This window comes from Eptatretus burgeri, chromosome 5 (assembly GCF_056783735.1).
Source record: "Eptatretus burgeri isolate ZD-2024b chromosome 5, Ebu_testis_v1, whole genome shotgun sequence".
Taxonomy (NCBI): Eukaryota; Metazoa; Chordata; class Myxini; order Myxiniformes; family Myxinidae; genus Eptatretus; species Eptatretus burgeri.
Genome location: NC_140965.1, coordinates 84,248,176 through 84,265,409, shown reverse-complemented (window position 1 = coordinate 84,265,409; position 17,234 = coordinate 84,248,176). Strand labels below are relative to the sequence as shown.

Sequence of the window (17,234 nt, the reverse complement as noted above, 5' to 3'; positions counted from 1 at the left end):
TGAACGTTACTTCTGGAATTCAATTTTCATTATGACACAGTGCCTGTACCTTGCCACGAGTTGTATCGAATAACTAATGAGACACCAATGTTTCAACACTGTATTACAGTATGTTGGCCCAAATCACCTGCTGGTAAAAACATTTCTTTCACAGCATGATTTTTATGAACAAGCTTTTTTCTTTCATGAAATTTATTTTCAAGTTTTTTCTTAATTATGAGATGAAAAGGTATTGCAGAGGTAATATGATATGGAATAGGCAAAGACTAGAAGCGAACGTAGAATTCTTCTTACATTCGCTTCTTAAATATATCAAATTAAACAGTCTTTTTGCTATGATTTTTCGGACATTGGTGCATACAACTTGTTCACAACTGTATACTTGCCAACTATACCATGGTACATGTAACTGCCACACAGCTGATGATTTTGACAGATCTGAAGTCAGTCAGGTGTATAGCACACGATGCTGCAATTTCCGGTTACTTCGGCCTGGATTCGGGATCAGCGATCAAATAATGTAAATCAAGATTAAAAATTATTTTTTGATGATGCGGGAGATATCTTTATTAAAATCAGTGAGAAATATACCCCATGTCTGATATTTGGGTCTTTCATGTCTCCGACGATGCCTTTATCTCCCTGGACGCATCATTCCCAGACAAAAACCGGAAGCAAAAGGGTCATAGCCGACGACACGGATTCCAAATTGCCAGAGTATTGTGTTGTTGTTGTTTCCTATTCTCTCATGTGCACGCGTTGAGTATGACGCTCACTACGTTCGCTATAAAAAGTTTAATGTGTAGCCCCAAATGCAGCCACAGCACACACCCCAAACCCCTCCCCTTTTCCTCACCTAAACTACAAACACAAATTTTCAATCAACTTGTTGCATTGAAATTAAAGAACAGAGGAGTTGAATGTGAAAGTACATTGTGGGGAAACCTTCTCAATTTTTCACCTCCATATTATATTGGTTGTACAATTATACAAAGTGTTGTAAAATAACAAGTGCTATTTAAACAAACAAAAAAAATCAATCAAACCGCACGTCTTGAAAAGCCTTGCATATATTTCTCAAATTTTGTTCCCTTTTAATTCACAATTCATAATTTCGAATATATTTCAAAACTCTTTGGTCAGTGAATCGAACAAAGTGAGTTTTAATTCTACCTTTTTCTGTTGCATCTGCTCTTTATGATTTTAATATTATGAAATATATACAAATTGTCTATCTATAATATTATAAAGCAGGAGTGTCTGTCTGTCCATCCCCAAAGCACTCCCTCAATTTTGGGGCTTGCCCCACTCAACCTTCTGTGGAAAGTTTTGGGCCCCCAGCCTGTATCCTAAGGTGGATGGGAGATTTCACAAATTTCTCAATACAATTATAATTTTGAGTTTCTATCCATACAAAACTGTGAATTATTCCAGTTGGCTGGGTGTGGGTACCTCTCTCACCTGCCATAGCACTTCAGCAAAAGACTTCTGCGACTCATTGGGACTGACACAATCTGTCAACTTCCCGACCTGGATCTCAACCAATGGTACTCCATCTCTTCTGGATCTGATTTTGACCAATTTCCTTGAAAATATCTGATGTTCTTCCTCTGCTCCAATCGGTTCATCTGACCACATGCTTGTCAAAGTAGACATCTCCCTGGCTGTTATTAGAGAACCACATCAGTGCCATGGGATCTGGCATTTCATTCAGGCCGACTGGCAGGGACTTCAAGCAGCCATCAAACTTCTAGGCTGGTCTCCCATCTCTACCTCCTCCGACATCAACTTGTCCTGGGAATTCTTTCACAGAAACTTGCTCTCTCTCATCCACAGATATATCCCATCTCATCTTCAGTTATCCTTGCTTCCTCCTGCCCATGGTACACTGAAACTTGTGGCGAGGCAGTTGTCCTGAAATAACTTGCCTTCGCCTCATGGAGGGCTAATCCAACTGAAGGCAATCTCAGGGCCTTCCACAAACCTCAGAGCAAGTGTGTGCCAGAAAACAACATCTTTCTAATCTCATCTGAACTCTCAAACCCATCTCCATCCCGTCTCCAAATCATGGTGGCATCAAGTTAAGTCTTTCTGGTGTATGTTCCCCCTCCATTTCCTCTCCTACCCAGTTGCACCCAGCTGTTCCTGGACTCTGTGTCCTTTTCTATTGACAAGGTGGAGAGCTTGCTGACAAACCTTGACTCAGATTCTGTAACCAGTCCAGACGGCATCAGCCCACGTGTCCTAAAAACCTGCTCTGCTGCTCTTGCTCACAATCTCTCTGTTATATTCACCCTCTCATTTCCTCAAGGTCATCTGCCATCTGCTTGGAAATCAGCAAACACCACTGCTCTGCATAAAAAATGTGCAAAAACAGATCTCTGCAACTACAGACCAATCAACCTTCTCCCAATCATCAACAAGGTTATGAAATCCATCATCGCTTCAGACATGAAGTCCTTCCCCTTCTCCAATGGCTTGATTTCCAATCATCAATTTGGATTCAGACAAGGTCACTCTACCCTGGATATGCTGCTTCTGCTCTCCCAACAATGGATGCAGATCCTCAATGTCAGACATGAAATCAGAGCCATCTCCATAGACATATCGCATGCTTTTGACACAATCTGGCACCCTGCTCTGCTCACCAAACTCTCTTCCTATGGTATCCAAGGCAATCTCCACTCATGGCTCGCTCCTCTCCTGTCGCAGCCAACGTGTGGCCCTAAATGGAGTTCTCTCATCCCCTCTTCCTGTACAGGTTGGACTTCCTCAAGGAATTGTTCTAGGCCCTGTTCTTTTTCTGGTTTCCATCAATGATCTCTCTGACTCTCTGGAAAATCCTCTACATATCTTTGCTGATGACTGCACCCACTGCTGAACAATTTGCCATCCCTCAGATCAGCAAGCAGCAGCCACTTCACTCTCTGCAGACCTGGATAAAATCACAAGCTGCTCCAACACATGGAACACGTTTTTCAAAACTGACAAATCTCACACTCTTATTATGTCTCTCCGAAAGGACTGTCTGGACCCCATGCCCCCCCCGCCCCATCTACTTTCTTAACAATCTTCTTGATGAAGTCCTTTGATTCAAGCTTCTTGGTCTCACTATCTGCCATGATCTTTCCTGGGAAAGCCACATTTCCAAGCTGGCCTCCAAAGCCAACTGGGCATCCTCCGTCGTGTGAAGTCCTTCCTTGACACACCTGAACTCCTGACCACATACAAAGCTTTCTTCCATAGCATGATGGAGTACTGCTCTCCTTTCTGGGCTGGTGCTCCTGCCTCTCACCTTTCTTGGCTTCACCTTGTGTAAACCAAGGCATTTAGGATCATCGGTATCTCCCGCGATGAGGTTGAGTCTTTGGGTCTCTCACTTTCTCACCGCAGGCAGGTCGATGGTCTTTCTTTCTTCTTCTCTCCGGCCTCGCCGTCGCTGCTCTGTCTGCGATATGCCCCCCCTCCCACATCCATCTTTCAACAGGGCGCTCAAGGTCCGCCAGCAATCCCCTGCTGGTTAAACTACCAAAATCAAGAATCACTGCTCACCTTCACTCTTTCATTCCTCTTTTTTTCTCCACCTTTGGAACAAACTCCCACACTCTCTTCAATCCCACTCTTCCCTCCAGGTCTTCAAAACAGCTGTTCACCACCTTCTCTTATCTTCTCCCATTCAAAATCATGATCTTATCCCAATCCACCCTAAACCCACCTCCTTCAAACTCCTTGCTTTCTTTCCTGAAAGTCCCTGTAGTGTCCATCTTGTTTACCCTGTGTACCCCACCCCATCCCTCTTCCTTCCACAGATCTCTTGTCTCTGTTCCCCACTGTTTTGTCCTTCTCTCTTCCGCCGCTCTTGTCTCCCTCTCCCCTTGCTGTATGTTCTTTATGTTAGCTCTCATACGAGCCTCAAAATTGTATACGAAAAAAAAAAATGCTCCCGGATGTAACGTCAGAACGGCGTTTATCTTCTTTTATCTCGCGAGTGTTTGTAACATTGTATTTTGTTATATTAATGACATAGTATTAATTTGCGATTGGAATGATATTGCTTGGAATGAAATATATCGACATTGAGTTTAAAGGAGAATCAGGACATGATGTGAGAGTTTCCACTGGTGGATTCAGATTCACGGATTTGGCATTTACAATTTTGCCATTCATCGAAATATTACCCACCTTATTTCTGTTGGGGTCAACTGCAGTAAGTTTTTTGCCCGAGTGCTCCACGAACTGGCTGTCCATCCATGCCTGACATTCGACTGAAGGTGCAACAATAATGAGGAATTTATTGGTTCATGGTATGGCATTCGCTGTTTCCGCATTGTCTGTTTGCATTCGGGCTCCCTCCCATGCGGAGCAAGGGTACCTCGCTAGTATTTGATACACATAAGTACTTAACTTTATATAAATCTTGTAAGACTTTAGCTTGGTTTGGAAATGTGAACGTTACTTTCAGAGTTAATAATTAATTAATAATATAAAGATTGCAAAGAGTACAGTTTACAGAAAGTTTAAAAATAACAATAGTCCGAGAGCCCACAGGCTTTTAATTTGACTCTCGAGCACAAAAGGTTTGACCTCTCCAGAGTATTCATGGTGATGGTCTCAAGCAATAATGTGAATTCTTGCAGACTCAAGAGGTCCTGGCACCTTGAAAAGGGGTGCCAAAATCGGTCTGAATTAGACTTTCACGCACAAGGATATAGTTCTCACCACATGATAGATCTTGGTGTCCTTTTCAAAAATATGTATCGTAAGAATGTATTATTGTGGACCGAAGGGGTTCAAGAATGGCCCTAATTAGGATGCTAATTAAACTTTTGAGCCAAAGCATGACATTCATGGCAAAATATTCTCCGATCTCCTATCAGTCAGAGTTGACCACGAAAGACGATTTCACTTCGTCCGAAACTGATCAAGAAGCCCTTTTCGCTAATTTGTGACCCAATTAAGGATTTACTTATTATATACTTTACATATTTCAGCCCAACTTTTAATCTTTGATCAAAAGATAGTTTTGAAGTCCCTGATCAAGAATATGTATCATAAGAACATATTACTGTTGACCAAAGGGGTTCAAGAATGACCATAATTAGTGTTCCAATTAGACTAACGAGCCCAAGCATGAAATTGATGGTAAAATATCCTCCGATCTCATATCTGTCAGAATCGACCATGGAAAAACAATTCCACTTCGCCAGACACTATTTAAGAAGCCCTTCTTGCTAACTGGACAACATAGCCTTTTCCCGAGCATACATGACAGCCAATTTTTTTTAAACAAGAATATATTGTTTTCAGAATGTGTTCATGCAGACCAAAGGGATTCAAGACCTTCGACCCCTTGCACATATCCCGATATTATATCAGTCACGATTCATCACTTATGAGTCATTCTGTTGTGACCGAAGGTACTGAGAAATGCCGAATTAACGATTTAGCGATCTGTGGAGCTTTTATTCAGAATTGAGAGGAATGTAACACTTCATATTGAATGATACAATGAACAAAACAAAGGAAGCTTCTGTCTGCCATCATACATATCGTCTGTGATGGTTCATGGAACAGTGCATATTATAGGGTGTCATGAACATTGTATCAATCATTGATGTTTAAAAGAACTTCAAAACAAAAATTGATGATCTTCAAAACATTCCTACTTGGTCCAACAATTGGCTCCCAATCGTGGCACTCACGGACTTGGTTGTCATCCGTGGTTACGAGCACTTAAGTTATTGGTGGTGTTCACAATGCCTGTTAGTGGGGAAGCTGCTTCAGCATTCACAGTTTGTTCCAGTGTTAGATCGACAGAACACCTGGAGAAGGATTTATCTGTCCTCCTGACTGTGAATACCCAAACTTCAAGGATGGAACGGAGACCAGGATGAGATGTATCGATGTTCAGCAAATCCATTTGGCATTTTGACATCCATCTCATGGAATTGTGATGGTTCATTGTGAAAAACAACTTTGTGATTGGCGTCAATGATTCCACAAAGAATATCATTGGGAGGACTGCTCTGTCCAGGATTCTGAACTTGCTAATATAGTCAACGTGCATCATCGAAAATTGGGCTGTTTTTCCATGGTCATCATTTCTCATCCTGGCCAAATACTCTTGATAGCTTTCAATCACAAGGACAACAGGAAATCCAACACAGGTGGAGGCCATTCAGCCCATCATGCTTGCGCGAACACCACACAAACCCAAGATCATTGTAATGAATGAAAGAAAAAAACAAAAATTTATATTTTATTTTTGTATTTTTTTGTTGTAAAAAAAAAAAAATCTTTTCTTTTCTTCACCTCAGAGAGGGGGCATGGGCTTGGTTAAAAACAGACAGCAACCACACAACCCCCCCCCTTATCAAGACCCCCACCAACAGCACTCCGTACACAATCACCCATCAATACTCAAACTACCTAAAATCTTATCAACATCCCCAAACCTCTCTATCTCCATAACTTCCAGGTACCTATCTAATTCTAATTTAAACCTATATACTTTTTCTGCTGCCACTACCTTTCCAGAGAGATCATTGCAAGCATTAACTACTCTCTGAGTGAAAGTCCCCTGCCTTACTACCGTCTTAACTCTCTTTTTCTTTACCCTCAGGCTATGGCCCCTGGTTCTGTTACTGTCGATTCTGTTGAATGTGCACTGTTGTGCACTGTTGTTGTTGAATGTGCACTGTTGAATGAATTCAGCTGCACTTAATTATCTATACATTTTATTATCTTAAACATCTCTATCGTATCTCCTCACAACTGCCTCCTTTCTAATGAATAAAGCCCTGTCTCCTTCAACCGCTCCTCATAGCTGAGTCCAGCTAGGCCCGGAATCAATCTCGTCGCCCTGCGCTGAACCTTCTCTGTGCCATCTATGTCCTTCCAGAACTGTGGTGACCAAAACTGCACACAATATTCTGGATGTGGCCTCACTACATTCCTATACAATGTTAACACCACCTCTTTTGATTTATAATTCATCCCCCTCCTGAAACAGCCTAAAACCCTATTTCCTTTACCTATAGCTGCCTGGCACTGTGCTGCCTGCTTACCTCCCATATCTATTACCACCCCGAGATCCTTCTCCTGTGTGACACGCTCCAAAATTACCCGTTGCATCCTGTAATCTCTATTTTCATTGTTCGTTCCCATCCCCAACACCTTACACTTGCTCAGGTTAAATTCCATCTGCCAGTCTTTTGCCCAATCCATACAAGTATCAATAATAATCTCTTGTATCTGTTTACCACCCCGTCTGCTATCCACCTTACCTCCAAGCTTTGTGTCATCCGCAAATTTGGAAAGCTTACTCTTTACCCCATTATCCAAATCGTTGTTGTAAATATTGAATAGCAATGGTCCGAGTACTGATCCCCGAGGTACCCCGATACTTACATCCTCCCAGCAAGACATCCTCCCCACTCACAGCTACTCTTTGCTTCCTATCACTAAGCCAGTTTTCAATCCAATTAGCTACCTGACCAGCCACTCCACAAGCCCTCACTTTAGCTAACAACCTCTGATGTGGTACCTTATCAAATGCCTTCTTAAAGTCTAGATATACTATGTCCACTGCCTTTCCCTCTACCACCCAATCAGACACTGCCTCATAGAACTCTAAAAGGTTTGTTAAACAGGAACTACCTTTGGTAAACCCATGCTGACTACCTTTAATTAGTTTGTATTTGTTTAAATGGTTCCTCATCTGGTCTTTAATATCTCCAACACCTTCCCCACAACTGAAGTCAAACTAACAGGTCTGTAGTTTCCCAATTCTTCTCTGGATCCTTTCTTAAATAATGTTGTTACATTTGCTACTCTCCAATCCTCCGGTACCTGTCTTGACTCCAGTGAGCTATTGAAAATATCCATTAACATCGAGCTTACCTGCTCAGCCACCTCTCTCAATACTCTCGTTTGCATATTATCTGGACCCAGAGACTTATCTACTCTTAGATTACCTAGCTGTTCCTTTACTTCCTCCACTCCGACCTGGATCTTCTGTAAAAGCCCTTCCTCGCCTCCTCGATAGATACTCTCAGCTAATAGCAATTCTCCTGACTGTTGTGTAAAAGTTGAAGAAAAATACCTGTTTAATAAGCCTGCCATCTCACTTTCATCACTAACCACTCTCCCAGTACAATTCCTCAATGGGCCCACACTGGTCCGAACCTGTTCTTTTCCCTGATACACATCAAGAAAGCCTTGCTATTATGTTTAATATTCTTCGCCATGTCTTTCTCATACTCTCTTTTGGCTTGCTGAGTTATTTTCTTCACTTGCCTCTGTTTACTCTGATAATTATGTAAATCTAACTCCAGTCCTGTTATTTTAAACCTAATAAATGCCTTTTGCTTCTCCTTAATAGCATTCCTGATCTCACTGCTCAACCACCCTGGTCTCTTTATACTACTAGTTTTACCCCTCATTGGAATGTACTTCCTCTGCACTCTACACATTTGGTCCTTGAAGGTTTCCCATTTCTCTGATGCTGATTGTCCTGTTGTTAGAGTCTCCCAATCTACATCACCAAACTCTCTCCTCATACCCTCAAAGTTTGCCTTCCTGAAATCTAATAGCCTTACCCTACTTTTCTGAACTCTAACCCTGAACAGAAGCTTGGTGCACACACAATGTTATGGTCACTTGCTCCGAAATGCTCCCCAACCTCCACCTCCTCCACCATATTGGGATCATTACTTAAAAGGAGGTCGAACACCGCACTCCCCCTCGTGGGCTTATCTACAAACTAGGTTAAAAAGCAATCTTGGAATAAAACGAGGAAATCCTCATCCACTCTGCCCTTTCCCTGTTCCTGGACCCAATCTATCCCTGACAAGTTAAAATCCCCCATAATCAATATTCTTCCCTTACTACATGCCCTTTTGAAGTCTTCCTGTACTACTCCTTCCTGCTCTCCCTTCCCACCCAGAGCCCTATAAAAGCATCCTTCCAGTATCTTACTGTTTTTACAATCTCTAATCTCTACCCACACAGAATCCTCAACATTTAATCCTTCCTTATGTCACCCCTTTCTCTTGATGCAATGCTGTCCTTTACCCAGATTGCTACTCCTCCTCCGATTCTCTCCTTCCTATCACACCGATACACCTTGTAGCCTTCTAATCCTGTCTTCCAGTTACTCTCCTCCTTAAACCATGTCTCACTCACTGCAACTATATCGTATTCCTCACTATATACTTTGGCTTCAAGCTCTTCCATCTTATTATTTAAACTTCTGACATTGGTATGGAATATATTTAACTTTTCCCTTCCTGAAATTCTATTTTCCTGCCTGGCCTTACTCATCCCAATTACTTCATCCGTTCCTTCCTTTATAGCTTCCCCACCCTCCGCTGACCTAAAAAAGCCGGAATTCCTTCCTCAATTCCCACTGCAAACCTTGCTGCCCCCTTTCTATTTAATATACGGCCATCATTCTGGAAACACTCCCTTTGTCCCCTAAATGACTCCCACTGCTTCCTAAATGTAAAACCTTCCTCCCTACACCATTCTTCCAGCCATTGGTTGATGTCTATTGCTCTGCTCATAATTTCTATATTGTTTCCTAATCTTGGGAGGATCCCAGAAAACATGACCTCACAACCCTTTGCTTCCAGCTGCTTCCCCAATATCCTATATTAATTTTTCAAAACCTCAAAATCACATTCAAGAGATCCATTTCAGCGAGGTGATCGAGTAAATTATCTTCTGAAGAGAACTGAAAAACACTGAGTGTCTCGATGAAATTATGCTCTTCAAAACCATTCAAAAATTGATGAAACGTGAGGACCTCAAGAGTGGGTGCCAGGATTGAATGCAATCTCTTACATTGACTGAAGTGTCTCCCTGTGATGAAGCCTCTCAATGAGCATGGGGCCAGTACTCTGCATTCGGTAAACATTCTCGGACCACCAGACTCTGCCACAAGTTTACCATGAAGAAAGACATTTGGATATGGAATGCCCCAAACATGATGAATATGTCAGTAACCTGTATCTGCATTGCGGGTTTCACAATATTCAACTCATATGAAATGACTCCGTACTCCTGATTGCATTCTTCGACATTGCTGAGTAATACACGTTTCAGTGACGACATCGGGAGAGGTCGGTGGCTGTTTTTATATCCAGCATGTATATCACAATTTGTTTTGGCAAATTATTTACATAGCACCGAGAATTTAAACTGGCCCACATGTGATTGTTCTCCAGCGATAAGGCATTGCACATCATCCACATGTAGTCCTTTCTCTGAGCTTCTGGGAATTTAGAGTGGGAAATCTCAGATTCAGAGTAATCAAACACTGACATCCTTGGTTGCTTTTGGAAAGGCTGGAAGGTAATCTCCTGGATGTGAAGGGTCTGTTTTCTGCCTTTTTTTTTTGAGGAGACCAGTGTGATCAGATCATTTGTTGCTTGATTGTCGGGGATACATTGTTTAGGGTCGTCCACTTGGTACAGTATGCCCATTGTGTCGTGTAAGGATACCGCACCAGACATTGTGTGCGTCAATTCATCATAATTGTCAAAAGCTAGGCCCATGACACAATTGTGTTTAGTTCCCTGTGGGCATTCTCTACCAGATTATACTTTAGAGGTGAAAGAGTTAGCTCATTCTCCAATTCTTCTACACAGTGATAATTGATGGCATGCCTGAACCTATTGAGAAAAGTGAGGACCTTCCTACTGACAGTCAAGGATTTCACCCCCATACCAAGAGTGATGTGTTTCTGGGGTTTGACCCGACCCTTGTTCACAATGAACAAAGCATTTCGGCTGCTTGAGTTAGCCTGCCTCACCACATCTGGCACGTATGCTCGAGTATCAAGACTACCATATTAGACCTTGAAAAAAGTAGTCACCATATCAGGAGGAACTGCTTCACCTCACATAAAGGCCCGGTCACACCTTGACGTTTTAGCCAGCGATGGCAACGTGTTAAAATTTATGTAAAACGCTGGATTACGTTGAACTTTTGATGTTTTTTTTTAAAGATTCGGACGTATTCATAACGACTTGGTCTTATGCATAACGCATTGGTAACTACACAGAACGTTTCGTTGTGTTATAGATAACTTATACCAACGAACGCTGAACCTGTTGTCGGCCTACACAACCGATGCCCAACGATAGTCTAACTCAGGCATAGCGCGTTGCACGCATCGCCGACGATGTCGTGACGTAGCCTATTAAAAGGCTGACGCACAACGATTCAAATCATAACTGCCGTAGAAATGGAAGGGTCAAAATCGCGGTCACACCTTGGCGATCTTGCCAGCGTATGCCGACGTAACAAAAAGTGTGTCTAAAACGTTGGGGCACGTCGAATACGGTATGGGTAAGTTTGGTATGCGCGAGTAGAACACTAAATACGCTATCATAAGTCGTAGTAAGTAGAGTACGTCAAGAAATTTTGAACATGTTCAAAATTTTACGACGTACTCGGCGTATGACACACGTTCCACATGCGATGGGGATAAGTTTTACACACGATATGTGGACGCTTACACACGTCCACAAAGGCTACTTATAAGCTACTCATGAGTCGAAACACGTCGCGGTAATGTCTTTTTTACGCGAAACTTATTTCTAACTTATGTTTGACGTGCTTTGAACCAATTCTTTACGTAGTCCCAACACACATCGACGTATGTAGACGTATTCCAATGACGTCTTCCGGTCGACAAAAAAAAAAAAAGAATGTGTTTCTAGCTTACAACTGCCATATAAAGACGTGTTCCCAGCGGTTTTGGGAATTGGTATATAAAAATGGTGTTCATAAAAGGGGAACCCAACAGTGTTTTCGAGTCCTTTTTGAGTCGATGTCCATGTCAGCAGTAACAGTATCAGTATTAGTATTAGTATTAGTATTAGTAGTAGTTTGTTCATGTTGGCAGTAGTAGGTGGGTGTGAGGGGGAGGGTGTGGGTTATGATGGATCGTCCTTGCGTCCGCGTGTCCAGCGGTAGGTTCATAGGCTGCCACTCAACGATTTAAATGGCTGCATCTCCACTATTGAAAGTAGACGCTTGCGCTCAACAATTTGAATTTTTTTACACTCAACGACTTTTAAACGGTACCACTCAGCTAGTTTCATTGTTTACAATGAACGATTTAAATTGCTGTCACTCGCCTTTGTTTTTTGACGCTGGGGTTTGGAAATTTTAATCGTTTCTATTGAACGTGCTAAATCGCTCAAACCCCACTATTGAAAGTAGACGCTTGCGCTCAACAATTGGATTTTTTTTACACTCAACGACTTTTAAACGGTACCACTCAGCTAGTTTCATTGTTTACAATGAACGATTTAAATTGCTGTCACTCGCCTTTGTTTTTTTTTTGTTTTTTGACGCTGGGGTTTGGAAATTTGAAGCGTTTCTTCTGAACGTGTTAAAACGCTCAAACTCGACTATTTTAAATAGACGCTGCCGATGGACAATTGGAATCATAGCCAAGCTAGACATCGAAGTGTGAACATCCTCGTCATGCCGAAGAAAAGTTTGAATAATGCTGCAAATAAGTGTCCTGGCCGTGGCCGTGGACGCTGATGCAAGGACGATCCATTATACCGACGTCTTTCCGCCTATGAGTAACTTAAAAGTAACGTCTGTCGATGTGTGCCAACAACACGTTAATCATAGGTTAGAAACAAGTTTCGGGTACGCTAGATATTACCTCGGCATGTCTCAACTTATGATTAACTTACAAGTAGCATGTGTTGACGTCTGTCAACGATCGCAGACCGTGCCTACAACTTGTGGCCAGCGTAGCGAAACGTGTGAGTCATACGCCGGCATACGTCGTGAAATTTCAAGCATGAAAAAATTTGAGGACAACCTAAAAGTACAACGTTTAAAGCCAACGTACAACGACGTATGGCAACGTACTACGACGTATGCCAGCGTGCTCTCAATGTTATCAAAACTTACCCATAACGTATTCAACGTGTGCCAGCGTTTTAGAAAAAAAAAATCAAAAATCGGCATACGTTGGCTAAAACGTCAAGGTGTGACCGGGCCTTAAGATCACTCAATTGCACTGGATCAGAGAATTTTGTTTTCTCAACTCTCTTCAGAGCCTTATCGAGCATCAATGCAGTTTTTGTGACTGCTCTCTCTCTCTCTGTTGATGAACCGAAGTCATAGATAACCCCAGCAGATCCCATGTTATTCCAGGCTCTGAAGAGGGTTATGTAAAACACCCATTTTCTTTCTCTTCGGAGAGTCCAACTTGATTTTTCCACTGAACTGCCGGTAGAGGATTATTCCTTGTGATTGTGTGGTGGTTATGGCAATCTCACGAATCTCAAAAATCACTTCTGAATACCTCTTATATATTGACTGGAGAAGTTCAGGACGTGCATTTTCAACTCCATTCTCCTGTGCATAACTCACTATTCACTATTGAGATGAGGGCCTCTGAGCTCACAACACAGCTTGACTGTGGCAGTTTTCGGGATCTCTCAGTTAATTTGAAATACTTTTGCACGAGTGGTGATATTTTATCTACTTGGCAACAAATTCAACTCCCGAAATTTTTGACAGAATGCGTTCATCCTGCATCGCTGTAGCAGCCACCCAAATGAAATTCTCGGCTTTGAATGTTTCACTTCTGCGAAGGCCCACTTTGCTATAGCGCTGTTGTGATCATTTCTCCTTATCACAGAAGATACAAATATTCAGAAACACACCTGATGTGGATGACATCATTGAAGGCTGAGATGACCGCAAAGACTTACATTTCAACTCTGGGCTAAGGACAATGTACTTTGGTACAGCTGTGAAATTTTTCTAACATGCAACATGATATCCATAACGGGTGTCATAATATGGAGGTAATCCACATATAATCTGATGGTATTTGGATTGTTTTCTCTGTGCTCGTGTGCGGTTGTGGTTTCCAGAATCTTCATCCACATAGTTTCTATCATCGGCATCGCCTGTCCTCCACTGTCGCAATGATGGATTATGCATATCAGTTCTTCTGGGATACCTGAAAAGCCAATCGCAACTGTTCTGATGCTACATAAAATATAGGATATCTTGATTTCATTGGAAAACCATCAACTGAATACAATAGTGAATGTGAGGTGGAGAGACTAACTTCACTGAATATTTCTACTCACGAAGACGTTCCGATTGCGGGGCTGAATTGTCGGATTCCCGAGTGACATCATCTGTGCTTTCGTCGAGGTACATCGTTGCCGATTTTGTTTATTGTGACGGTGTTGGGGAAATGCCAGAGGTGGTTTGGGAACATGCAAATCCTACATTGTCCGATTTTGTCTGATCAGGCCGAACTGATACTCGATTAGATTCTTGTTCATTATTCTCATCTGATGCAGCAGGATGTGGTGTGACAAATATTTTACCTGATGGTGACTCTTGTTTGAGTTGACATGTCAGCATTTCCTCTTGAGAACACATACCTTTCGATAATGATACCCCTGCAAGTCATGATCAAGAAGCAATATAAGTTATGACTGATTTTTCGGGTCGATGATCATTTCGATAAATTAACGATGGTATGAAGTGGGCATATTCATGGTGTTTGTCCATCATGGAAAATGATCGGAGTGCAGGAAAAGTAATCTCGCACGGAGCTCAGCACTCTGGCTCATCTGGAAGACCGACATGTGAAGAAAAGTTGCACACTTCGTCACAGGTGTTATCCCTTATCACAAAATCTGCATAAATGTTCCCAGCCCGATATACAGTTGGCCTATAGAGACTGATGAGAGACTAGAACTAGAAACATAACTATGTAATGTCTGTGAAGGTGGTAAAGTTAATAAATAAGGTTATACTGTGCATATGGCAGGAAACGTGTAGTATTAAAAAAAAATCTTGGGTGACATCTGAGAGTGTGAAAATTCACACATTGCTTACCTGTCTGTCATTTTCTTACTGAGCTGAGAACTTCTTCACAACAACACATTAATGTTAGAGGGGGAGAGGATTCACACATTGACAAGTTATTTCCTACCAACTACACCAAGTAATCCTTCTCAATAACAACACATCCAGGTCCCTCCCGCTCCTCAATGTCTACCTTTTGTGAGAATATAAATGCTTCAATGGCTTAAATCAGCAGGGATGGCCTGGCATGTATGAGGAAATACTTTGATATCTCGTTAGCAAGAAGGGCTTCTTAAATAGTTTTGGTCGAAGTGAAATTGTTCTTACCTGTTTGATTCTGACAGACAAGAGATTGGAGGACATTTTGCCATCAATTTCATGCTTGGGCTCAAAAGTATAATTGGAACGCTAATCAATGCAAATTAAGGTCATTCTTAAACCCCTTTGGTCTCAGTAATGGCGATCTTATTGCAGTAAGATGGTCTGCAGTAAGAATAATACATATGTTTGAACAGGACGCCGAGATCTATCATGTGGTGAGAACTATATCCTTGTGCACGAAACTCTAATACTGATTTTGGCACCCCCTTTCAAGGTTCCAGGTCACCTTGAATGTACCCCAATACCTGCAAGAATCCACATTATTGCATTAGACCATCACCATCTATAATTTGGATAGGTCAAACCTTTTGTGCTCAAGAGTCCAATTAAAAGCCTGTTGGCTCTTGGACTAACAATACAAACTCAGAGAATATGAGATGTTTTTTGACACAATTTTGGCCCTGCATAAGAAACATTTTGGATAAATACTGTGGTGTAATAGTTAGTGACGCTCCGAGTCTGAGAGGTTGGCGATTCAAATCCCAGCCGAGTCATACCAAAGACTTGAAAAATGGAACGTGCTGCTTCCTTGCTTTACGCAAAGAATTTAAAAGGATAAGAGCACAGACAATCTCCACAGGTTGACATCCATGGGGAGGAGGAAATTCCTCCTTCGAAAATGTCTTGAGAAGGACTTGATGTGAGCAGGGGCACCAAGGGGTGGGGGGAGGGGCAGTTGGGGGGTAGAGGGACCTAAGAGGGACCAATAATTATTCTTTCAATTTTGTGTTTCATATAATGATTGTTTGTGATGATAAAACACCGGGGGCAGCTGTATTTTGTGTCTCCTTCCAAGCCACTCAGGGTGATTCCCCAGCATGTCATTGCCATGGCCAGTGAAAACCTCCCTTGTAAAATAAACTACTGTGGGAACAATTTACATTATCACATTGGTGGTGATGACATAATGACGTAAATGAACAAATAAGTGATAGCCACACCCCATCCGGATGAAGTGTGTTAAACTAATCTGCATGTACGAATAAGTGAATAACATTCCAAATTTCCTTAAACACGGCATGTGTTTGTGACAACGAAAATACGACAACCTCCGTATAGGCTGTCAAAAAAAAACAACGTGAAGGGGGCCCTCCAATTACTATTGTCCCAGGGTCCATTCTGGCTCAGCAGCCCTGGGTGCAAGCCAACTCTTCTGGTGGCAATTTGTAATTGCATCTATCTACACTTCTGAGGTAAATGGGCACAAATTAAAAATTATACTTTGAAAATTTTTGATGTATGCTCAATATACACTATATCAAATGGTCATGAAATGTGGTAAAGTTTCAATTTCCTCCAGCAAACGGTTTTCGATGTACGTTCTTATCAAAATGCAGACACATACATATGTACGTATGTGCCGATTGCTTAAACCTACTTTACGCTTCGCACACACAGGCTAACTACAAAGAGTACTCGGTACAGTGGCCTGCAAAAGTATTCATGCCCTCCTCAAAAGTTTTTACATTTTGATCCCACTTGAGCTATTTCAAAACGCTTTCAAGTCAAGCTTAGTATATAGAAACTTCACAAACTACTCCAAAGTGATAAAGCTCAAAAAGCAGATAAAATGTGAAGAAGTGAGATAAACAGAGAAAAATCAGAAGATTCTCAATTACATAAGTAGTCACAACGTTTGCCTAATTAGCCCAAAATCACTTCAGGAGCAAATAATTTGTTTGAAAGGTTAAAAAAATGAGTGTAATAGATTTCACTTGCATGGAATCAGTGGTTCAACTTAAAAATTAAGCTCTGCCACTTATCTAAGGAGTTTGAACATGCAACTCACTTGATCAACCAACAAGGCAAACATGAATATCAAGGAGGTTGCATACAACACACACTCAAACTGAGCGAAAAATTGAGGTGGGTGTGTGTGTGTGTGTGTGTGTGTGTGTGTGTGTGTGTGTATATGTATATATATATATATATATATATATATATATATATATATATATATATATATATATATATATATA

General features: G+C 41.6%; 1 protein-coding gene and 1 pseudogene across 3 annotated transcripts in view; both read right to left on the bottom strand.

Annotated features, from left to right (window-relative positions):
• Positions 1 to 17,234, bottom strand: part of SPOCK3 (SPARC (osteonectin), cwcv and kazal like domains proteoglycan 3) — a 570,187-nt gene that overhangs the window by 373,418 nt on the left and 179,535 nt on the right. The window lies entirely within an intron of this gene.
• On the bottom strand, positions 10,104 to 13,989 carry LOC147026867 (uncharacterized; annotated as a pseudogene).